The following is a 23825-nucleotide window of genomic DNA, read 5'->3' as shown; positions in this document are numbered from 1 at the left end:
TTTACCCAGTCCCCTTACCCCAGATGGCTTCCCTAGGCCCCCACCCTGCTTCGGGTAGAGCACTAAGTTTGAACCTTGGTGGACACCAGTGGGGTGACCCTTCTGTTTGCAGAAACGTGGGGGTAGATGTCTCAGAGGGAGAAGTACTGGGCTGGCTTTGGATGACTGATCCTGCTTCGTGAAGCTATTCCGGTAGCATGGTCAATCACTTGGCACTTGTCCCAGGCCCTTGTCAATTGTCCGCTCCCTTTCCATGTGGATAAACTCATTTTTTCCCACGTATTTGTTCATGTGGCCTGTACATCACCAGTTGACTGGTTTGGACAGTTGATGGAGCCCCAACTCTACCGTCCAACGCTAGTGATTTTGTGAAAGGGTGTCCTGAGTGGGGAAGAGATGGCAGGCCCACCAGAAGAAGTAGGCAGAAGGCACTGCTGAGACCAGACCCAGACTTTCTAAATCTAGAGCTCAGAACAGACTGGTTTCCTTGACAACAGGGATGAAGTCTGCTCATCTGTTCCTGAGGGTGGGCTCTGTGTGTGTGTGAAAAGCGCAGGTTCTTGCGGACAAGAAAGGCGATCCTTTCTTTATAAGTGTAGCAGCCCATTTCTGAGAACTTGCCAAGTCTTCCTGTATTATTAACAATATTAAAAACTTCCTAGGTGGCACAGTAATACCAGTTATGTAATCTGCACCTTGGACTCCAGATACAGAATCTTCCTTTCCTTTCCACTGCATTGCCTCTGATCCTTATTCTACCAGACTTGCAATACCTTTTTGATAACATTTTAGGATGTCAGTTGAACATGGACTCACCCCTAGCACTCTTGAAGGCTAAATGAAAAGCATTTCTTGTTTCTCCAGCTAGCGATGCTTTGTGTGGCCAGGCTGCTGGGAGGGAATGAAAATCAGCTCCTGACAAGCTGATGTTGGCTCAAACCTACACTTGTCAAATGGCGTCCTCATAAAGGCTTTGGGATCTAAACCCTCATTCTTGATGCAAACCAGAGGACTCAGGCTAAAAGTGGGTCCATTTGTTTTCCCCACCAGGCCTGATTTCAAGCAGCACGTCCTGTCTTGATAGAGGCTTGGTGTTTAATTCATGCACCGCCCCTCCCTGCCTATGCATTATTAAAGCCTCTTTAAAAAGCAGGCTATGGATTGCAGGGGAGAAGCCTGCCAGCAGTGATTTCACATCTCCTGCAAGAAGCGACATCTGCTGCTAAAGAAAACTTAGAGAAAAGATTTTGCAAAATAGCTGATGGCAGATTTAATAAAGATGGCCCTCAGACCCTGAGTTTATAAAAGCCGCTAATTTGTTCAAATATGTCTTATTTGTGTGTGTGTGTCTATGTCAGAGAATGGAGTTCTTGAATGCTTGGTAATATAGATGGGAAATTGTGAGTGGGGACTTATGGGCCAAGAGTGACTGTGACAAGATGGAATTAATTAACAGGGGAAGGTGGATTCAGCTGAATGTATGAACAGACAGATGGAGGCCGGAAACTGGTGCCTTTCTATGAGGGACTCTTTCCTCGTGAGTTTCGCAGTTCTGTGTCTCAGATTTAGCTCCTGCCTGTCCCCCTCCCCCAGGACTCCAGGGGATGAGCTGTGTCTTTCTAAAGCCCTTCTCAAATTCCTTTGTTTCCTTGTCTTTCTGAGAGGAAAGACACTGCCTCCCCCGTGCAGCGCAACCTGTGGGCTCTTCTGAGGCTGAGTTCTTTGTTTGGAGGCTCCCTGGCCCCTGGGACCATGTCCGCTCTGACTCTAGATGGCACAAGATCCTCCTCTCCGGCCCCCTCCCACATCCCTGCGGGCCATCTAAGGATGGCTGTGGAGGAGGTGAGACTAGGGGCTGTGTTTCCTGCCTCAGCCCTTCCCCCATACGGACCAAGCAAATCACATGCTTGTGTTCAAATCACAGACTCAAAAGAGCCCCTCAAACTGGTAGGAACTCTGAGCTCTGTTTTACTGCTGGGGAAATAGAAGCCCAGAGAGTTTCCATGGCTTGTTGTCCATCACAGAGTAAGTTAGTTCCAGGACCAGAGCTCTGGTCTCTCGAGTCTGTCCATTGCTCCTTCCCCAGCCCCTGGAATGTCCACTAGCGCCCTGGGTCCTCAGCGTGTTGTACATGTCAGATGTATGCCCAGTGATCAGGCAAGCTTTCGGTTTCATACATATGTGATTGCGATGGAGCCAGATATACATTGCATTCAGAAGTTTCTAAATTGCACAAAAATTAATTGAGAACTTACTGTGAGCCTCGCATTGAACAAGATTCTTCTTTGGGGATCCTGGATTTTTATAGACGAGCCTTAGGTAGGAGTGTCCCTGGCTAGAGTCCAGTGCCGTTTTTGATTGACTGACAATAGAGTTTTGCAAATTGTAAAGACCCATAGGCTTCGTACTATATATTTCTGTACTGCTTCGTGGCTTGTTTACAAAACATTAGCTTTGTTCTACCTTCCTCCAGAATCGTGGCCACGTCCTCACCTGTTACCTGTGCCACTTAACCCTCCGAACCCAGTGAAGGGAAGGGAAGGTTGAAAATATAGCTGTAACACCACTTTGGGGCACTGGGTCCAACAGAATATCAACAGTGTTATAATGCCTGTGGTGCCTTGAAGATGAAGTGTGGAAACTATCCCCAAGAATTTCCCTTCAGTCTGTGTGGGTGCAGAGCCTGCTGCCTGTTGAACCACAGGTCTGGTTCAGGGAAATGGAAGGTTGGCTGACGCAGCATCTGCCTCCCGTTGTAGGTGTCAGCAGGAAGATGCCTGGGCTGCTGGACATGACAGGTGGGCTGGCCATTTAGCAGATGCTGCCTAATGAATGCAGCAACCTAGGGGGACATCAGAAAGCTCAGCATACATCTCTGTAGGGGTCTGTGGGGGAGCTTCCTCTTCCCCAGAGGCCCATCTGTAACTCTAGCAAGAGATGGTGCAGCCACGGATGGTTGGTGGGCCTTCAGATCCAGGACTGGAGGGCCTGGAGGAGCTGTCTATCCCACCTCCACATAACCACATAACCAGTTCCTAAAGGGCCGCTCACATCTATCAGACACTGTCCTGGGTGCTGGGATACAGTGAGGAGAAAAATCAGAGTCCAGAGTGCTCACTATTGTACTATGGAACCCCTTCAACGAGGAGCAGAATCAGAGGGCATCCTTCTATCTGAGAACTCCCAGCCTCGTGACAGGTGGAAGCCTGTTCTAGTTCTTTATTTTTAGATTTTTCAAGAAAGACATTTCCACATGAGCTTTTCTTCTATCACACGCAGTCTTTTCTGTTATTTTTATCCCCTGCTTCAGTTTCAAACTTTTGCTCATATCTTTTCCTTTCCCCTCAAAGCCACAGCATCCTGAGGCTGTGGTAGGCATGGTGGGTGGGAGCCTGTCCTGGGAAGAGCCCTGGGTAAGCACAAGTGCCCTCCTTCCTCCCTTTTAGGTGCCCCAGAAAACTGTAGGTTGCCCCTTTTCTCCACTCACAGGTGCCCAGGATCCCTGTCGCAATAAGTTAAGGCAGCCCGTATCTCCCTAAGTGCACTGTGTTCTCCTTGGGTTCCTTGAGCCTCGGATGTCTGCAAACTCCAGGCAGAAAGCCATCTCCTTAGGCCACAGTGATGAAGGCAGAATTAACAAACAACTGACTGGCTTTCCCAGGAAAGCTGACTTTTAACGGGAGGAGACATATTAGGCAAATAAACCTCTAAATAATGGGCTTCAGGCACGGAGGAGTGGGGTGAGGATATTGAGGCAGCCTAGTGAGATTTGGGGGCAGAGTGCCCCTCCCCGCACTCTAAACCTGTGGCTTAGTTGGCCCCACACACAGACAGGACTCATTTTGTTCTATGACTGGCTCTTTCATACAAGCACTGCGTGTGCATCTACCTAAATGTGTCTGTGTCCATGCTTATTTCTTCTTAGGTCACTGCTTTTTTTTTTTTTTTGCCATACCACGAGGCATGTGGGATCTTAGTTCCCTGACCAGGATCAAATCTGTGCCCCTCGCAGTGGAAGCATGGAGTCCTAACCACTGGATGACCAGGGAAGTCCCCATGGTCACTGTTTAATTTAGGTGCGTCTGAAGGCAATGGCACCCCACTCCAGCACTCTTGCCTGGAAAATCCCATGGATGGAGGAGCCTGGTAGGCTGCAGTCCATGGGGTCGCTAAGAGTCGGACACGACTGAGCGACTTCACTTTCACTTTTTACTTACATGCACTGGAGAAGGAAATGGCAACCCACTTGAGTGTTCTTGCCTGGAGAATCCCAGGGACAGGGGAGCCTGGTGGGCTGCCATCTGTGGGGTCGCACAGAGTTGGACAAGACTGAAGTGACTTAGCAGCAGCAGCAGCAGCAGCAGTGTAACTAACAGGGCTTCCTAGGTGGCACTAGTGGTAAAGAACCTGCCTACCAAGGCAGGAGACCTGGGTTTGATCCCTAGCTTGGGAATATCCCCTGGAGGAGGGCATGGCAACCCACTCCAATATTCTTGCCTGACATTTCCATGGGCAGAGGAGCCTGGCAGGCTCCAGTCCATAGGGTTGCAAAGAGTCGAACATTACTGAATTGATTTAACATGAGTAACTAACACTGGCCCGTTGACCCTTTTGAAGTACATCAGTGTTCAAAACACCTTAGGTGATGCCTGGCTCACATGTCCCCATCATCCATCCCCAGGGGATCACGCTCATTTTTTCCCACTCCATTCACACAAGGTAGAAGAGATGAGATGCTGCACATGGAGTATTCCAGGGCTGCAATTTGGAAAGGAAATAGGGTTCATTTTCTTGACACTATCTTTCGCCGGTTAAGAATGGTGACAATTGCCTGTGGGACTCTGGAGAAATTATGAAGTGTTAATTAGCAGAAGCTCTGTGTATTTAAAATATATGGGCATATTTAAAAAACTATTAAGTTAAACCTACTTACAGAGTTGAGAAACCACGTGGTCCAAAAATCTAAGGTGAATTTTGCTGTATCTATTAAGAGAGATATTTAAATGCTTCTGGAAATGGTCATTCTGTGTTACTTTTGATTCCTTGGACATGGAAGCTGAGGCACAGGAAGCAGGTGACCTGGCTGTGACCTGGCCTGTGTGTGTGTGTGCTCAGCTGTGTCTGACTCTTTGTGGCCCCATGGACTGTAGCCCACCTGGCTCCTCTGCCCAAGGAATTTTCCAGGCAATAATACTGGAGTGTGTTGCCATTTCCTATTCCAGGAGATCTTCCTGATCCAGGGATTGGACTCACGTTTCTTGCATCTTCTGCATTGGCAGGCAGATGCTTTTCTACTAGCACCACCCGGGACACCCTCCTGGGCTATTCTAATTGACGTGCCTCCATCTCCCAGAGTGAAGGTTTAAATTGTTCTAATTTCCAGAAGATGTTTAGAATGTGAATGAATTACAACTGTGGTTGTTCCTTAGAAGTTTCATATTTCACACTTGACCCCAGTGACTTGTGATTCTTTGGGCTTGAAAGTAAAAAGCAAGCACCTCCTGCCATATTCTGCAGAGATGAGGAGGATAGAGCCTGGAACCCAGTCCAGTCACTGACAACTAAGTATTAGTGTGTCTTTCTTTGGACACATCTCACCCTCTTGGCCTCAGTTTTCTCATTAGTTTAATGAAGTAGGAGAGTAGGGTTGGGCTGTCCATCAGTTGGAGTCTAACAAGGAAAGCAGGAAATTCTTCAAGTATCTCAACAAAGGGAATTCAATGCAGGTCATTTATACAAGTAATGGAGAAGGTGAAACAGACAGGGCAAAGGGGAGAGAGTGAAGGGGAAGTAGCCCCAAGGTTAGCCCCAGCAGGACAACTCTTCTTCCTGGAGGCTGGAGGGAGAAGGTGAGCAGGTGATGTCACCCCAGCCCAGGGGCCAGGGCCACTCTGGAAGCAAGAGCTGGGGCCACGGAGGGAACACTACTTGATGCAGAGAGCCAGGAAAGAAATGCTTTGGCAGCCCTACTCCCTCCATCCCCCTTCACCCTCCCCCAACACCCCTACTGATCTTGGGTAGGTGTCTCCAATTGTCCCCAACCCAGCACGAAGCCGCCAGGGTCAGCTGAGAAGGCTGTGGAATGGTCAGGCTAGGAGTATCCCTGTAACTGGCATTCAATGAGAGTGAAAAGTTCCACGTGTCTTCAAGGGTGTGCCGATGGGAAAATCAGGCCAATAAGGTCACACTAGTCTTTTTTTTTTAAAAATTCAATTATAAAAATTTTTATTAGGGTGATACGTTCTAGATACTGCAAGGGGAACTCACTTGGAAGTAGCCAACTTTATTTTTTCTGTAACTCTACCCTTCAAGATATGTTGGGGACACAATAAATAAAACATTAGACATAAATGACTTGCGTTATGAATATGACTTTTTATGTGAAGGTCACACTGGTCTTTATTGAGACTCCCCATCCCATCATCAGAAACAAATGTCCCCAGGGTGAACCTGCCCTGTTCTGCACTGGATTTGCCTTAATGGAGAGAAGACTGTTATGCACCAAGCCCGTATCTCCGAACCGACTGAGAGAGCAAGTCCACCACAGTAATGCAAAGGCAAGAAGGGAGTTTATTTCTAGCGCGCTAGGGCCCAAGTCTCTTCCAGCACAGTGGAATCCGACAAGAGCCCCGAACAAAGGAGTATGGCGGCTTATATACAGGCAGTTTTTTGTCTCAGTTACAGGAGTAGCTGGCATTACATGATTGGCCGGGTAGGATGAGTGCATGTCCTGTCTCTTTTTGGTAAACATGACTCAGGTCCTAGAGCCCATCGTTTGGTCCCTAACGAAGACAAGGCAAGACCTCAGGGAAGGTGTTTTGGATGTGAGTAGGAGAGGTAGTCGGACATGACTAAAGCGACTTAGCAGCAGCAGCAGCAGCAGCAGCAGGGATAGTGTTCTTGCCTGGAGAATCCCAGGGATGGGGGAGCCTGGTGGGCTGCTGTCTATGTGGTCGCACAGAGTCGGACACGACTGAAGTGACTTAGCAGCAGCAGCAGCAGGAGTAGGTCCAAGAGGGTAAAGGATGAGAAAGAGGAGACAGAAAAGGGTTCATACCTGTGGGTAGAGAGCTGAACCCAAAGGGAAGGGGGTCAAAGGGCCTCACCCGTGACCAGTGATGGTCGCTGTCTGTGCAAAAGTGTGCTTCCAGTTATAAAATAACTCACACAGGGCAGTGTCCATGGCAGGCTTTTCTGGAGTGTTTAACTGGTTTTTATACAAGGCACCTTTTTCATGGAGTGACTTCAGTCAGGACCCATCAGACTGGACTGACTGGACATCCCCTCACGTGAGGTGTTCTCTCCCCATAGAAGGGAAGTGATGTCAGCTCTGTCCACTCAGAGGTGTCCGCCTCAGTGGAGTCTAAGGTGTCGACAGGCCCCCAGACCTTTGCCTATAAAGTGAGGGATCTGTGTGTGCTTTTGGGGCCCCCAGCTCTGCTCTCTAGGATCCACCTCAGGCCTTGGCAGACGGGGGCAGGCGGGAAGAGGACACCCATATAATCATGTCCCAGGAGGTCTGAACCGAGGCGAGAGTGCGGCTGTGGCTCAAGAGGGGACTAAGTAACCCGAAACCCTTTGTAAAAACTCCAGACTGTGAGGCCGGGAGCATGTGGAGCACGGCAACTTTTCCCACTGATTTGTGCTTTTTTGCCTGCTGCCCTCAGGCCTCACACACTCTCCTCGCCCAACATGAGGCCTTCAAACTCACTGATGATGTTCAAGGGCTTATCTCTCATTCTCTCCCCACCTCTCTTCCTGTCTCTCTTGCTTTACGAAGCCCAGAGAACCAAGGAGGCAGGCTCTGATGCTCAGGGAGGGGAGGCCCGTGGGGAGGGAAGAGCTGCGGACACTCACGCATTAGTCATTTTTGTCCTAACTCATATTCAGAGATGAGCAATAGCTGGAAAAGATGTTAGTGTTTGGTGACAAATGAGAGGTCCTGGAGCTGAGAAGAGGGCGAGGATAGAAAGACCTTGGCTAGGGGAAGAGGAGAGGCCGGCCTGAGTCAGGCTGCAGAGGCAGCGGCACGTGTGCAGGGTCGGGGCGGGAGGACAGGCCTGTCTGTCAGGCTGGGCTGGGCCTTTCATGCAGGGGGAGCAGGGAGATGATGCCTTGGTGCCAGACTGAGGAGCTTGAAAGCCAAGATGACCTCATGCTGCTGTCCAGAAAGAAATGGCATAGCATCACACTCCTGTCCCCAGCCTACGGCACACATCAGAGACCAGTCCTCATGTTCTTTCCGAGTGAAGGCAGAAGGGAATTCAAGCTCTACAAGCAGCGTCACTGATCCATCACTGTTGGTATGAGACATAAAGCCTGGGGACTATCTGGCTGTGGACAGGGAGACATGATGGTTCTTGTGAAGCATTTTAGACATGTAACCATGGGTGTGGGCTGGATGGAAGGAGTGAGCGCTGAAAAGAGAGCTAAGTGGGGAGATGAATATGTTGAGATTTCTGGCCAAAGAACATCTGTGTCTTTTGCCCATTCCTACACTGGACTTGGTGGGCCAGCATTTTTTTTGTTTTCATTTTTAAACTAGGCTTTTGTAATGGGGTAAAGCTCCTGCATGCCCACCCTTATCCTGGGCACCCATGCAATGGCCTCTCCTCTCTGTCTCTATCAAACTGAACTTCTAGTTACCCAGTCACATAAGAGCTCAGACTAGGTTCCAGGCACATTCTCATCTTTTTTGGACCAAGTGTTTTTCACTCTATAAAAACATTAGGGCAAAAGTACTGAAGCAGAAGTCTCCATCAAGCTCACTGAAATTAAAAAACTGGGAGTCTGTCATCATAGTTCCATTCTCCCAGAAATTGTTTTGGGCTCTTTGTATGACAGGGCTAAGGAAACCTTTCTTCTTCTTTTTCATCCAAAAGAATGAGACCACTTCTTGGTTGACGCTATCAGAGAGTGATGGACTGGAACAGTCAGAGGCCATTAGCATTGGCCCGGTGAGCTGTTGTTCAATTTAGAAGCATCGACTGAGCCCAGGGAGACATCCCACCAGAGTTCAGTGACTTGCATCCACTCTTTATCCTGCAGCTGGAAGTTAGGCTCCTCCACTCCCACAATGGTCCTGCATGGTGACTGATTGCATCTATAAATTCCAAACTTTTGTTCTGGGGGTCCCCCTTGCCAACATGGTGCTGTTGATGACAGTACACTCTTATACCCTTGCTACTCAAAGTGGGGTAGCATCAGCCTCACCTGAGAGCTCCTGAGAAATACACAGTCTGGAGGCTTCACTCGAGACCTACTGACTGAATCAGAATCTGCAGGTTAGCAAGACCCTCGGGCAATGTGTATGCACATTAGGGTGGGGGAAGCCTGAAACAGCTGGGGGAGGTCAGAAATCTGAGCTCAAGGTGTCAGTGGGGCTGCGCTGCACTCCCCCCAGAGCTCTAAAGAAGAATCTTCTCAGTCCTTTTTCAGCTTCTGGTGGCTTTGGGCATTCCTTGCCTCCTGGCTGCCTCACTCTGATCTCTGCTTCCTGTCTCCATGTGGCTTGTGAAGACAGTTGTGATGGGGCTCAGGGCCCACCAGGATAACTCAGGATGATTTCATCTTAAGATTCTCAATTTAAGTACATCAGTAAGTATCCATCTTCCAAATAAGGTCTTATTTGCAGGTTCTGGGTGTTGGGGCATGGACATATTTTTTGAGGGGAGGGGCCACTCTTCAACCCATGACAGACCCCCTTAGAACAGTCCCTGGCAGCAAGCTTCCAGCCCCTTGCCATAGCTCCCCCTCTGCAGCTGGTCCAGCCTGGTGTTCTGATTTACCTATACTGCTGAACACTACCAAACAGTACCAGCATTATTGATTCCTTTCCTATGACAGACCTCGCCCTACATGTTTCACATGGATGAATCCATTTGACTGCAACAACCCCTCAGGGCTGCAACTGTAATTACCACCCCTATTTTATGGATGAGGAAACTGAGGCGAAGAGTAGTTCAGGAGCCCACCTAAGCTCTCACAGCTAGTAGAGTTGAAGTTGTGCTACAAACCCAGCAGTCTGTCCCAGAATCTGTGCTCGTCACAATATACTTCACCATTCAGAAGCATTACTCAGTGCTTCTGAAATTATGGAAGGTTCAAGAGGTGGCAGAGAGAGATGGTACCAGGTCCCACTTTTCAGGGAGGCAGAACACAAAGAAGGCCAAGATACAGTGTGAACTTTCCTGCTCCCACCCAGCAGTGCCTGGAGGTTGGGGGACCCCCAGTTGATGGTGCCTGGAGGTAGGGAGCACAATTTACTGTTCAGTGAGTGGCTGAAACAGTGCATCCCATCCGTGTCAAAGGAGCACTGCATAGCCATGACCAGGGACATTGCTCGGGGCAGGGACTGGCGGGGACTCTCTCCATGGACCTGCCAAGGATGGATGCTCAGATCTCTAGAGGAGACAGAATTGAGCCCTGCAACTCTGAGATGGAGCTCCAAGTCCAGAAGACCCAGAAGCAAAGTCCAAGAGCCCAGGGGGGAGAACCACAAGGGAGATGTCACTAGGCTGCCTCTGGGTGTGCTCAGGGGAGCATCCCAGGCAGCACACAGCCCGACTTGAGCTCCAGAAGGCCCATGTGCATGGAGTATGTCTGTGGGGGGCTGGGTACACAGAGGCATGTGTGCCTGGACAGGTGCATGGTTTCACTAGGATGCTGGCAGCTGAGCCACGCTCCGAATACCTTGTGAAAAGGCCCCCAGAATGCAGGTGAGCTGTTTCTCGTGAGATAAGTGCTGCTATGGCCACCACTTAGAGATGAGGCACATGATGCCCAAGGCCTCTTGGCTGCTCTGTCCCTCAACCCTCAGCACAGTATGGGCTCTGGAATGGCAGGCTTATGGCAGGGCAGTGCTGAGTGCAGTGCCTGAGCATAGCAGTCACTTAAATATATCAAACCAGTCAATCCTAAAGGAAACGAGCCCTGAACATTCACTGGAAGGACTGATGCTGAAGCTGAAGCTGCAATAGTTTGGTCACCTGATGTGAAGAGCTGACACATTGGAAAAGACCCTGATGCTGGGGAAGATTAAAGGAGGAGGAGAAGGGGGCCACAGAGGATGAGATGGTTGGATGGCATCACCAACTCAATGGACATGTGTTTGAGCAAACTCTGGGAGATAGTGAAAGACAGGGAAGCCTGGTGTGCTGCAGTCCATGGGGTCACAAACAGCTGGACACGCTTCCACAAACCAATAGTGGAAGCTCCAGATGAGCAGCTCAGAGGGAAAAGTGGAGTCCACCATTTAGAAATGTTCCAGCCCCCAATCCACTTGTTTCTTTAGTATAGAAATCAGCATCAGACATAACCTGCCTAATTTTATTAAGCTCAGTTTCACAGATTCTTTGGCGTTCCCTTGAGAACATCTGATGGGGCAGTCAGCCCAGATGTACACTTGCTAGAAGATGGAACCCAGATTGTGATTTAAAGATGCAGTTGTTACACTGTCATGGACCATAGGAGGACTCACTGACTAGCAAGCATGTAACATTTATTGAGTGCGCACTTATTATCTACCAGGCCCTGTGTAAAGCCTATGCTTACATACATTGTCTCATATACTCTTCTCTGCATCTTACAGATGAAGAAACTGAGGTTGAGAGAAACTAGTAACAGCTGGAGGGATGCAGAACTTGAATTCGATTTTGGTCCCTCAATGCTCTCCAGAGCCTGGATCTTTAGCCACAATGCTGCATGGTGGAGCCCGTTTCCTGAGCTCTTAATGTATTAAGATGGCTTTAGGTGGCACTAGTGGTAAAGAACCCACCTGCCAAGGCAGGAGATGTAGATTCGATCCCTGGGTCAGAAAGATCCCCTGGAGGAGGAGATGGCAGCCCACTCCAGTATTCTTGCCTGGAGAATCCCCATGGACAGAGAAGCCTAGAGGGCTGTAGTCCATGGGGTTGCAGAGTCGGACACGACTGAAGCAACTTAGCACAGCCCAGCACGAACTCCTTTTGAGTTAAGTTACCATCTCACCCTATCCCCACACCCCTTAATAGTTCTTCATTTTCTCTCTGCTTACCTTAAACCTCTCTACTCCCAACACTGGGAAAGAGGCCAGGCAGACCCCAGGGCCGATCTGGGAGGGTTCTTGGAGTGAGGGTACGGGGGCTGGGTGAGCACGTGCTGTGCGCTAGTTCCTCTGGAGAGCACTTCCAGCCATGGAGGTTTTCCCTGGCTCAGTGAGTCAGAAATTCAGGTGGATCTATTTCCATTCTGTCTCATCTTGATGTCTTTATATTTGGCCTTCTCATCCTAGTCTGGTCCTGCCTTATGATAATATGGTCCTGTTTCACAGAGGAGGAAGATGCTCCTCAGCAGATCACGGGTGTGCACTGATTGGGAGCCGGGCACGTCAATCTGCCTTGCTCCATAGATCCTGGTACAGTAGTGTACCTGCCAGAAGCAGGACAGATAGGACAACCTTATCTGCTGATAAGCCGTGATTCAAAGTGTGAAGGGGCTCTCCCAAAGCCCCATGGCCTGTTTCTCTTGCCTCATCCCTTGGCTTCCCGATTTGGTGGACAACCTATCACCCCCATGTGAAGGGCAGTCTCAAAGCTGGTGACACTGACTTCTAAGATGGGTTCTCATACTTCATCAGTTCTAATGCACACATTTTCTCCCCGCATTTCAACACCTCATATTGGGATATGTGCTCCGATTAATGATGGCAAAATTATAACTAGAATGGTTTTCTTGGTAATATTTAAAATAATGATGTGTTAATTAACAATGGTATCCTAGATCTGGAGAAATGCAGTGATACCAGTGTTTATGTTTACCTCTTGGTATGAAATCGATACCTGCACTTCTGTCTCTCTGCCTTCACTTCTGAGGCCTGTATCAAAAGTCTTCCTTGGGCTTGCTGTGTGACTAGCCTCTCATGTCATTTCTTTAAGCAGGAGACATCCTGTAAGTAGGCTGACTTGAGTTGCCAGAATCTGATAGCCCTCAAATTGTTGTCCTGAAGTTTACCTTTCATTTCCTCCTTCCTAAATCTTATCAAGAGTTTTACAAACTCTCAGGAAGTTATTAAGTGGAGGGTCCTGTTTTAAGAAGTGCGGGTTCACTTGTTTCTTTGAGTCTGATGTTAAGAGACTAGAATCATCTGCCTAGAAATGAGCTTGATTGAATTTCATTAAATTGTCTATAAAAAGAACACCCATTTTATAACCTGGATGTGAGATTGAGCTGGTTTTCTTGATAGTCCTCCTTGCACATCTCTGATCTTAAGTGGACTGATTATTGAGGTAGCTTTTATGGCCAGCTTAGGGCAGAAGTTGCCTGAAGGTAATATAAGTCACTGTTAATTATGTGTGCACCATAGTTGATTTCCAGAAATCTGGCTTCCTGATAACCTTTTGCTAAAAGCTCGTTCCGCTGTAAGTTGGATCTTAGGAGACTTGATTTCACCTTATTTGAGAATAAAGGAAAAGAAAAATAATTAAATGTGTTTTGAGAAAAGACACTGCAGAGAAGATAAATGATCTGGAAGCCTCAAAAGAAGTACTTATCTCATAATAATCTGCTGTAGGAACCAGAAGAAAAGTGACAGAAAACTATTTAGTAGCCTTGAATGCATGTATGTATTAGTTGCTCAGGCACGTCCAACTCTGCAATCCCATGGATGGAAGCCTGCCAGACTTCTCTGCCCATGGAATTCTCCACGTAAGAATACTGGAGTGGGTAGCCATTCCCTTCTCCAGGAGATCTTCTCAACCTTAGTAGCCTTAAAATAGTTCAACAAGGCATGGCTTCCAAGAAACAGGAGGGGGCAGTCATAGGGGAAGATAGACTAAGATGAAAAGGTCAGAGGTGAAATGGAGATACAGTAAGAACAGTGTGCAAAAGGTAAAATGTTCAATGTGGGAATTAGACTTCACACTATGTTGCTGAATTAAAATTAGTGAAATTGGAGATGATGATAATAATGACAAACATTCAGAATGCCAGGAAAATAGCAGTAAGGAAACTAGTGAGAGAAAAAAATATGAGAAAAAAATTAAAGAGCAAAAATTCAACGTATGGGTAACTGCTGATCTTAAAGGAGACACTCAAATAAGTGAAATGGAAGAAACAACCACACAGCTAGCAGAAGACAGTCAACCTTGTGCTGAAGAAAACGTGTGAATGTGTTTTTCAGGGTGGGCTACCTGCTACCGTAACCACCACCTCAGCCTCCCTGACCAGTGCTCAGTGGGCTGCCTTCAGTGACACCCCATCGCCTTCCGTCTGGTGGCTGCATCACCCTCAAGGGTCCCAGAGCTTCCCACCAGATCCTCTGCCTCCAGCAGGGCAGCAAGGAAGGAGAGAGAGTGTGGAGAGGGCAGTTCTGCTCTTAACTGTCTGGGCAACAGGTGACGCAAGTCACTTCTGCTTAATCTCATTGGCTGACATCTCATTGGCCCTATTCAGAGGGAAGGCAGGTAGGGAAGGTGGGTCCCAGGAAAAGGAAGTGAGTTTGGTGAGTACATGGCATTGTTCCTGACACATGGATATGCAGACACACATACAAATACGTACAGAAGTTTAAACAGCTTTTTCCTTAGTTGTGATAAAAATCCATATCATACAGGATCATAGGGAGGATCATAGAGAGGAGTGGAAAGTCAAACAACGTGCCGGCTATTTTTTTCTGCCTTGTTTCTGACACACTGTGATGCTGTGAGCCTGACTGCTCAGGCTTTGGGCTGTCTCTGTTGCATGTTCCAGGGGCAGTAGGTTCCCCACATGAGCCTTTGGACCCTGTCACAATTTGGCATGTTCCTTCCAGTTCACACCATCCCCTCTTTCTGGGCCTATTGACTCTCCTCTCCCTCCCCAAACCAGCAAGTCCCATGTCCCCTTGAATCTGTGAATTTCTATAGTTCCCTCAGTCTGGAGAGGGGAGGGATGGTGTCAGATCCCCCTTTAGTCCTAAATGCAAGGTGTTCTTATTATTTCCTCTTGTGCTCACTAAGTGAAAAAAATAAAATAAAACCAACAAAACCAATTTTTGAAGCCCAGCATAACAATCTTGACCTTAATATGCTAAAGGAGTATTTATTTCTACCTCTGTGGCCGAGAAAATAGCTTATTAGACATAGAAGGACACAGCATCCAATATCTGTTCCCTGGACTTCTTGGCTGGAGGTGGAGTTGGGGCTAAGGGTAGTCTTGCCACATGAAGGATAAATACTCTCAGATTAGGTCCCAAAGCAGAACCAACCGTTTTATGTTCAAACTTGACCAGGGTGAAACCTTTCAAAATACAGCTCTGTTGCTGTTTAGGTACAGTCTGGCCTGAAGGCAAAAGGTAGAAAACATGACGACTTAAAAGTTCCCTGTGACTGGATTCCAGGACAACCTGAGGTGTGAAACAGTGAATCAGAGGACGTGTCAGTTCAGTTAGGCTTTTATCCACATAATATGCAAGTTTGGCACCTCCTCACCGAAGGAAGGAACTGCGTATTTGCAGGCTGAGCACAGCCATCCTGCTAGTTCAGGACGGTCTCTGCATCACTGGGGTTTCCTGAACCCCCTTTCTTTCCCTTCGCTGAAGGCATGAAGCCCACATGGTTTTGTGCTGGTGGCAGAGGTATCTGGCAAGTGGGTTAAAGCTCACTCTGGAGCCTTGAGACTGGGGCCTCCCTGGAACCCCACAGTTCACTAGCTTGTGTTGGAGCACTGCCCTCACCGCCACCCGCCCCCCCACAGTGTTGAAATGCTCTCCATGTGCATGTCTCAGGAACGCCATGATCCCCAGTAGCTCTGTGACTCTGATCAAGTCACTCCATTTCCTGAGCCTCAGTTTCCTCACCTGAAAAGCAGGATGAGGGGCCCTTCGCCATGGCACTGATGAGAAGGGCCGGGCACAGCCCCAATACCTATCTGGGTTTAACAGCTCCAATTTTTTGGATCAAATAATGTCTTCCTTCTGAGGCTGCAGCAGTCAGGGGGTTAAAGGATTCCTGCAGCCAAAGGGGTTTCTGGAGATGGACAGATGGAGACACTTCCTCCTTTCTTCTTTGATACTCTTTTCATCCAAATGGTTAATCCCTGTGAACTGTGGAAAATTTAGAAGTAGGTGAAGAAGCTGATGATAAGCCTCAGCCATAATCCCATCACCCAGGGGCATGAGCTTTCTCTTTATCTGAACAGACCAGGCAGGGTGTGGTCCCATCTCTCACTCAACTGTCTCCATTTACTCTGCGAAGTAACAGCAGCAAAGCCTTGGCCAGCTCCTCCCTCGCTTCTGGAAGCTTCATTCAGGAATCGGTGAGTTTGGGCTCTGACTTCAAGTCTCAGGCTTGAAGCAAATGCCCTGCTGTCCTGGTCTGGAGCTGACTCATGGGGCTGGGAGCCTGGGGCTTTAGAGGCACCCCCACCCAGGGGGCAGCCATGCCCGTGGCAGACGTTGAAGCAGATGGGAAAGGACCACTTGTCGTTTCTTTCTGCTGTGGGCTCTGGGTGCGGGTGATACTGACTGTCTGCTCCTGTCTGGACACCTCCCACTTGAAGTGGAAGGAGACAGGCACCCGCCTCCCTGTGTGCGCACATGGCTTAAACAGATATGAACAGAAAGTCAGACAGCTTGAGCCTTCTCTTCTAGACCTTCTGTTCCTTTTATAGCTACAAGGAATGACCCACAGAAATGTGATTTCACGCTCCAGTGGTTAGATTTACCTGGTCTTCAGTGGGACAGAGACAAAAATGACCTGTGACAGGGAGCGGCTTTCAGGACTATGATCCCTGGCTACTCTCCAAGGAGGGCGAATCCCAGTAGAGTCTTTGCTGAGTAGGCGCCAAGAGTGTGAGGGTGCAAACTGAAGATGCCCAGAGGGAGCTCCAGGGCTCCCCTGAGAGGGGAACTGAGGGGGTCCTGGGGTGGGGGTGGGGCAGGGGTAGAGCTCCTGAAGGGAAGAGGTGGGGGGAGACAAGGGGCTGAGGCTGAGCCGAGGGTATCTACTCCCTTCTCTGTCTCCCCACAATCTGTGTTATATGGTGGAGTTGGCTTTGTTAGAGCTGCAATCAACTGCTGGAATTCTGTCTCAAAATAGGCAAGAACGGCTGTCAGAGAGGTCCAGCCGTTTGGATTACATAACGAGAGAATGTGTTATTTTAGAGGAGACGATTTAGGTGCTAGGGTGCCTGCCACACACGCCCCATTATCACTCAGCACCATGCTCTGAAATGGGCTGCTCAGGCGTAGGTCTCCCCACACTGTTCCGAGCTCCCCTGGGCCCTTACTCACCTCTGGGACCCCAGGGCTTGGGCTGTGTTGCATTGCTGAGCCATTTTAACTCCTAATTCACTGCTAGTGGAGTTTCAGTTCAACTAATATTTATTAAGCATCTACCTGACACCAGCCCTACAGCAACACAAAGAATAGAGACATGTCAAAGACACAGGCCCTGCCTGCTAGGAGCTTGTGGTAATAGACTGTTGCTGTCAGACTGTAAGTGGGATGAAAGAGGAGCATAATGGTGATGGGAGTATAAGGGACAGGGGTGTGGAGGGAAGGCTTCCGGGAGGAGCGGACAACCTGAGCTGAAAGAAAAGGGCGAAGAAGACCAGCAAGGACAAAGGTGGGGACCGGCTGAGTGCCTTCCGGGTCCTGGGAAGAAGCGCGGAGCGTGAGTGATAGGCTGGGAGGGAGGGGGCAGGCACTGGGAGGCCCAGGGGCTTTGTGAACAAGCTAAAAGGGACCTCATTCTGCAGGGTGCAGTCTTCAAAGAAGGGAGTGGCCAGAGATAGACAGGCATGATCCTCGGTCTCCTGGTGGGAAATGGGTGGGTTTCAATTTCCAACATGGAGAATGCATTTGGGTTGAAAAAGCAAATTCTGAATTAAATTTTTTGTTTGATAAATATAAAAAGGAGAGCTGTCACTTTTGTAATACAACCTAAATTTGACTAAATTTTGGCTGCTGCTACTGCTGCTGCTAAGTCGCTTCAGTCATGTCCGACTCTGTGCGACCCCATAGACAGCAGCCTAACAGGCTCCCCCGTCCCTGGGATTCTCCAGGCAAGAACACTGGAGTGGGTTGCCATTTCCTTCTCCAGAGGAGCAGAAATTAGAAAAAAAAAAAAAAAAAGAGGTGCAAGAATGCTAACCTGATGGAGGGGAGCCGTGGATGGGCTGGGGGTGGGGAGGGGGATGCAGGGCAGTGGGTCAGATTTGCACTTTTAGAACAGCGACTCTTGCTACTGATTGGATGGGGTGTATGAGAAAGGAAAGACTAGGCCAAGATCATAAATGCAATCCTTTGCAGCCAAAGATAGAGAAGCTCTATCCAGTCAGCAAAAACAACCAGGAGCCGACTGTGACTCAGATCATGAACTCCTTATTGCCAAGTTCAGACATAAATTGAAAAAAATAGGGAAAACCACTAGACCATTCAGGTATGACCTAAATCAAATCCCTTATGATTATACAGTGGAAGTGAGAGATAGATTCAAGTGATTAGATCTGATAGGCAGAGTGCCTGAAGAACTATGGTCGGAGGTTTGTGAATGGAGTAGCCATCATGGTCAACAAAAGAGTCCGAAATGCAGTACTTGGATGCAATCTCAAAAAACAGAATGGTCTCTGTTGGTTTCGAAGGCAAACCATTCAATATCACAGTAATCCAAGCCTATGCCCCAACCAGTAATGCTGAAGAAGCTGAAGTTGAATTCGATGAAGACCTACAAGTCCTTTTAGAACTAACACCCAAAAAAGATGTCCTTTTCATTATAGGGGACTGGAATGCAAAAGTAGGAAATCAAAAAACACCTGGAGTAACAGGCAAATTTGTCCTTGGAATGCGGAATGAAGCAGGACAAAGACTAATAGAGTTTTGCCAAGAAAACGCACTGGTCATAGCAAACACCCTCTTCCAACAACACAAGAGAGGACCCTACACATGGACATCACCAGATGGTCAATACCGAAATCAGATTGATTATATTCTTTGCAGCCAAAGATGGAAAAGCTCTATACAGTCAGCAAAAACAAGACCAGGAGCTGACTGTGGCTCAGATCATGAACTCCTTATTGCCAAATTCAGACTCAAATTGAAGAAAGTAGGGAAAACCACTAGACCATTCAGGTATGACCTAAATCAAATCCCTTATGATTATACAGTGCAAGTGAGAAATAGATTTAAGGGACTAGATCTGACAGTAGAGTGCCTGATGAACTATGGACGGAGGTTCGTGACATTGTACAGGAGACAGGGATTAAGACCATCCCCATGGAAAAGAAATGCAAAAAATCAAAATGGCTGTCTGAGGAGGACTTACAAATGGCTGTGAAAAGAAGAGAAGGGAAAAGCAAAGGAATAAAGGAAAGATATAAGCATCTGAATGCAGAGTTCCAAAGAATAGCAAGAAGAGATAAGAAAGCCTTCTTCAGCGATCAATGCAAAGAAATAGAGGAAAAGAACAGAATGGGAAAGACTAGAGATCTCTTCAAGAAAATTAGAGATACCAAGGGAACGTTTCATACGAAGATGGGCTCGATAAAGGACAGAAATGGTATGGACCTAACAGAAGCAGAAGATACTAAGAAGAGGTGGCAGGAACACACAGAAGAACTGTACAAAAAAGATCTTCATGACCCATATAATCATGATGGTGTGATCACTCACCTAGAGCCAGACATCCTGGAATGTGAAGTCAAGTGGGCCTTAGAAAGCATCACTACAAACAAAGCTAGTGAAGGTGATGGCATTGCAGTTGAGCTATTTCAAATCCTGAAAGATGATGCTGTGAAAGTGCTGCACGCAATATGCCAGCAAATTTGGAAAACTCAGCAGTGGCCACAGGACTGGAAAAGGTCAGTTTTCATTCCAATCCTAAAGAAAGGCAATGCCAAAGAATGTTCAAACTTCCACACAATTGCACTCATCTCTCATGCTATGATGCTCAAAGTAATGCTCAAAATCCTCCAAGCCAGGCTTCAACAGTATGTGAACTGAGAACTTCCAGATGTTCAAGCTGGATTTAGAAACAGTAGAGGAACCAGGGATCCAATTGCCAACATCTGTTGGATCATCGAAAAAGCAAGAGAGTTCCAGAAAAACATCTACTTCTGCATTATTGACTATGCCAAAGCCTTTGACTGTGTGGATCACAATAAACTGTGGAAAATTCTGAAAGAGGTGGGAATAGCAGACCACCTTATCTGCCTCCTGAGAAATCTGTATGCAGGTTAAGAAGGAACAGTTAGAAGTGGACATGGAACAACAGACTGGTTCCAAATCAGGAAAGGAGTATGAAAAGGCTGCATATTGTCTCCCTGCTTATTTAATTTATATGCAGAGTACATCATGAGAAATGTCAGTCTGGATGAAGCACAAGCTGGAATCAAGATTGCCAGGAGAAATATCAATAGCCTCAGATCTGCAGATGACACCACCCTTCTGGCAGAAAGTGAAGAAGAACTAAAGAGCCTCTTAATGAAAGTGAAAGAGGAGAGTGAAAAAGTTGGCTTAAAACTCAACATTCAGAGAACTAAGATCAGGTCCCATCACTTCACAGCAAATAGATGGGGAAACAAGGGAAACAGTAAGAGACTTTATTTTTGGGGGCTCCAAAATCACTGCAGATGGTGACTGCAGCCATGAAATTAAAAGACACTTGCTCCTTGGAAGAAAACCTATGACCAACCTAGATAGCATATTGAAAAGCAGAGATATTATTTTGCCAACAAAGGTCCATTTGGTTAAAGCTATGGTTTTTCCAGTAGTCATGTATCGATGTGAGAGTTGGACTATAAAGAAAGCTGAGTGCCGAAGCATTGATGCTTTTGAACTGTGGTGTTGGAGAAGACTCTTGAGAGTCCCTTGGACTGCAAGGAGATCCAACCAGTCCATCCTAAAGGCAGTCAGTCCTGAATATTCACTGGAAGGACTGATGCTGAAGCTGAAACTCCAATACTTTGGCCATCTGATGCAAAGAACTGACTCATTTAAAAAGACACTGAAGCTGGGAAAGATTGAAGGGCGGGAGGAGAAGGGGACGACAGAGGATGAGATGGCTGGATGGCATCACTGACTCAATGGACATGAGTTTGAGTAAGTTCTGGGAGTGATGGACAGGGAAACCTGGCGTGCTGCAGTCCACGGGGTCACAAAGAATCAGACATGACTGAGTGACTGAACTGAACTGAATTGCTGAACACAATGGGGATGACACTGGCTTGATTCAAGGTGTGGTGCTCTGGGTGGGAACATATTTAGGACATAAAACCAGAGACTATGGTGACAGTAGGGACACAGAGCATGAAGAGGGAGAAGTCAAGGCTGCCTTCTGGGGCCCTTGGTGGGTGGCCGGCTGGCTGGGGGGCAGGGATGGGATGCTGGCTGAAGGAGGGAGGCTCTGGTGCAGGGCTGGCTAGAGTGACGGTCCATTTAGACAGGTCATTTTCAAGGTGGCTGTGGGACGTCTGGGGTGGGGAGGATAGAGGCCACAGTCTAGCGAGCAGCCAGCTAGGGCTGAAATCCAGTGTCCTAACTTGTTCTGCCTCCCAGCTGGCTTGGCTATACCCTGAGAGTAGGAAGCAGGTGACCCTGGGGTGGGCGTGGGGGGTTGAGCGGGGGCGGCCTCCCAGGAGGTGTCAGGCCTTCTCACTACATGGGGCACTCCTTGCTTAGCTCTTCCCATGGGGCCTGGGTGAGCTTGGCCTTTGAAGCACATGTTGGGGAAGGCAAAGGCTGACTGGAGTGGATCGTGACCCTCTCTCTGAGCTGTGACAGCGGGCACAGCTCAGAGCATTCTGTCTCCGAGACCAAGGTCCCCTGAGGCCCAGCCCTGCCCCCGGAGTTGGGCTCTCCTGAGTGGCCCTGGCATCAGACCTCTTCCTCTTTCTTTTCCCTCATTGAGACTTGCTGATTGGGTACCTGTCCTGGCCCCGCCCAGCCTGACTCTGCAATCAGAGATCTGACAGGTTTGGTAACACAGGAGAGTTTAAAATAATGCATTTGTCTATAATATCTCTCAGGGCTATTTTCATTGTAATCAAGGATTAATACTATACCTTAAGGAATGGAGCTCTAATAGTGGAATATCACCACTCATGGAGATAGGATGGGTACTAGTCAGTGTTCAGTGTATACTTATCTGTGGGACAGATGTCTCTCTTCTTACATGAGTGGAGCAGGTCCCTTTGGGGGACATTAATTCTCTCTGTGGACACAAGTAATAGCTCAGACTGAAAATCCAAGCCTTAGCAGGGATGGGCAACCTCATCTCTGTGCCAGGGGCTGCTGGTGAAGGGGAGGAAGCTAGCATTTCACGTAAGACAAGCTGGCTGCCGGATTGGTCTGTAAGGCAGGTCAGTGGCCGCCACAGGAAGCAGCACATCCAGAGGCATATCAGCAAACCCCAGTAGGCAGGGCTCCCATAATGTTAGGCAATGCATGGAAGTGGCGTTAAGTTCTGGCAGTGACCCTGTTTTCTAGCTAAAAATAAGACCCATGGTTAGGAGACCTGCAGCTGGCAGCTGGACATACAGAGCATAGAGAAGAGCCTTTGAAAACAAATGTCAAGACCCTAACTATAGGGGTGAGCATCAGGACTGGACCCATCAGGGGGCTTCTCAGCACTGGAATGCTGAGCCCGGGGTTCCCAGACAGACTGAGAGGGCAGTGGTGCCTCAGGGGTCACTCAGTATCCCGGACTCCCTTGGGCACATCGACCGCCTAAGATGAATTCTCCTTGCCCGCTCTTTGGTGAAAGTAGTCTTTCCAAATGCACCTTTCCTGGCTGATGAGACAGGACTGGCAGGACAGCACAGGTTCTCAGACCCATAGGTGGAAGTGGATCTGGGGGTGGGGATGACGCCAACTCTGGGTGAGGTAACCATCTCTGGGTCCAAACAACAGACACCCAAGTTAAAAAAAAACACATAACTATCACTTAAAAAAAAAAAGTATATTGATGATTAACACTTTGATGACCTTGATCTTCAGGACTTTTGGATTTGTAACTAGGATTTTTGGATCAGTCACTTGCCATTGTTTATAAGACATTAACTACTTTACATTCCTCCTTCAGTAGTACTTTATGACCTGTTACTTAGATATTAGCTGGGGCCTTTCTTCCCCTTGAACTCTAGGTGACGTTGGCTTACATCCACCAGTTCATAGTCTGTGCAACTTCAAAACCCTCCCACTTTCCCAGGGTGTGATATTCTTCAGACCTCTTCTGCCTCTTCGGGCTGTGTCCAAAAATCAGTCACACAGCACGTGTGGGTTTAGCAGCTGTTAGTGAAGTATTTGGGGGAGTGGGTTGTCAGGAAGGGGTCAGTCCCTTCCAGCCCAGCTGTGTGTGCACTTCTGGGCTTGCTTGGAGTTCCACCTTCAACTCCCTCCACCATGCAGAGCAGCCACTCTCCCCTGCGGCCCCTTGGCAGTAGCAGGTATTGTGTCTGACTCTTTGTGTCCCCATGGGCTGTAGCCTCCCAGGCTCCTCTATCCATGGGATTTCCCAGGCAGGGATACTGAAGGGGGTTGCCATTTACTTCTCCAGGGGATCCTCCCAACCCAGGGATAGAATCTGCATCTCTGGCATCTTCTACACTGGCAGGCAGATTCTTTACCAGCTAAGCCCCTGGGAAAGCCTGGGGTCCCTTGGCCAACATTCAGCAAAGGGATTTTTCCAACAACTCTCTTTGAAAGGAATTTTGATCCCAATTGTGAAGATAATAAACCTTTCTTTACCTTCGTGTAGACAGAATTTGCTTTTAAAGTAAAAATTCAACTTCAGTTCATTTTCAAGAGTTCCCCAACATTTCTTAAAATAAACCAGCACCTAATGGTGCTGGAAAAACAGGGCAAAGCGTTG

The 23825-nt window shown here is 48.1% G+C and overlaps 1 protein-coding gene across 2 annotated transcripts in view; it reads left to right on the top strand.

The window, feature by feature from the left end:
- ADD2 (adducin 2) overlaps positions 1-23825 on the top strand; it is a 121084-nt gene that overhangs the window by 40528 nt on the left and 56731 nt on the right. The window contains exon 1 of one of the 2 annotated variants that reach the window (XM_069580491.1): positions 16197-16272. The exons of the other annotated variant lie outside the window; for it this stretch is intronic. The gene's annotated coding sequence lies outside the window, so the exon portion shown is untranslated. Of the gene's footprint in view, positions 1-16196; positions 16273-23825 lie in introns of those variants that run through there. 2 annotated transcript variants of the gene reach the window in all.

The sequence above is a fragment of the Ovis canadensis genome, chromosome 3 (assembly GCF_042477335.2).
Source record: "Ovis canadensis isolate MfBH-ARS-UI-01 breed Bighorn chromosome 3, ARS-UI_OviCan_v2, whole genome shotgun sequence".
Classification (NCBI taxonomy): domain Eukaryota; kingdom Metazoa; phylum Chordata; class Mammalia; order Artiodactyla; family Bovidae; genus Ovis; species Ovis canadensis.
This window is presented reverse-complemented; position numbering and strand designations above follow the sequence as displayed.